This window comes from Lycium barbarum, chromosome 12, assembly GCF_019175385.1.
Source record: "Lycium barbarum isolate Lr01 chromosome 12, ASM1917538v2, whole genome shotgun sequence".
Classification (NCBI taxonomy): Eukaryota; Viridiplantae; Streptophyta; class Magnoliopsida; order Solanales; family Solanaceae; genus Lycium; species Lycium barbarum.
Genome location: NC_083348.1, coordinates 47,456,886 through 47,458,196, shown reverse-complemented (window position 1 = coordinate 47,458,196; position 1,311 = coordinate 47,456,886). Strand labels below are relative to the sequence as shown.

Below are 1,311 nucleotides of genomic sequence, written 5' to 3'. Positions count from 1 at the left end.
TTCCTCCGAGACTTGGTACATTCCGGGAGCATAAGATGGCATCTCTTCAACAACATTCACACTCTTAGCTTCTTTCTCCGTAAGCCTCTTTGACAGCAAATCCACGGTGGTTTGCAATTGAGCAAAAGCATGATCTCGCTCATGATTTTCTTTAGCCACTGCGGTAACAGAGGGACTACCATATGACAAGATTTCACTATCATTTGAGTGCCAAGCTTGATTGTGGGTGGTGAGCTTATCGAGCAACCTGGTGATGTTAACAAATGATTTGTCCATGAAGCATCCCCTAGCAGCAGTATTGACAGCAATCTGATTCATTGTATCTAACCCCATTTAGAACTTCTCGGTGAGAATAGCATCCGAAAACCCGTGAGTTGGAGATTGAGCTAGATAGTACTTGAAACGCTCCCATGCCGAATATAATTGTTCCCGTGGAAGCTGTTTGAACTCAAAGATCTTATCTCGAAGTTCAACCTTTTTGCTCGGTGGAAACCACTTCTTCAAAAATGTATTGGCTAACTCGCTCCAGGTGTGAATAGAATTGCTGGGAAGCTTTTCATACCATTCCCTTACCTGGCCAGCCAAGGAATATTTGAAGACCCGTAACCGAAGTGCATCAGCAAAACAACACCTTGAGATTGTTGAGCACATACGTGCAGGAAGTTCTTCAAATATCGGAGTGGACAGTCCTCCGAAGAATTTCGAAAATAACCTTCAAGTTTCAGTAGCTGATAGATAGAACTATCAATTTTTAAAGTAGCATTTCCAGTCCTAGGAGGGACCACAGCAGAAGCATAATCAGCTTCATTGATGAATTCCGCAAATATATTCTCATCTTCCTCCTCTTCTTGTGCAGGTGGATTCACCTGGAGCCCACCTTTGTTTCCTTGATTTCGATTATGTCTTCCTGCCATGTTCATCTGGTTCACCAAAACAGCAAACAAGGTGTGATGGAAAAAAATTATAGAAAAGTACACAACAATCAGTAATTTCAAAACTGTATTCCTCGGCAGCGGCGCCAAAATTTGATATGCTCAAATTACACCTATTAGTGGCGTAAGCGGACTTTGTCAAATATAGTAACCCAAATAAGGTTGGGGTCGAATCCCACAGGGAATATGGAGAGAAAAATGTACTAATTATTTATGTAACTAATCTCTAGAAACTTTAATTTTATTCCGAATAGTGTAGAGGAAAGGATAGGTTTGTATTCACGATTTTGAAGTATTTGGAATTTGTTTGGATTAAAAGAACCAAAGTTGTGTCCCCGCTGTGATTATATGTTATGCTATGGGTATCAATATGATATAT

At 40.4% G+C, this 1,311-nt stretch overlaps 1 non-coding gene across 1 annotated transcript; it reads left to right on the top strand.

The window, feature by feature from the left end:
- Positions 1 to 364: 364 nt before the first annotated feature.
- On the top strand, positions 365 to 470 carry LOC132625336 (small nucleolar RNA R71). The gene has a single exon (XR_009576774.1). It is a non-coding gene; the product is annotated as a small nucleolar RNA R71 (small nucleolar RNA).
- The last annotated feature ends 841 nt before the right edge of the window (positions 471 to 1,311 follow it).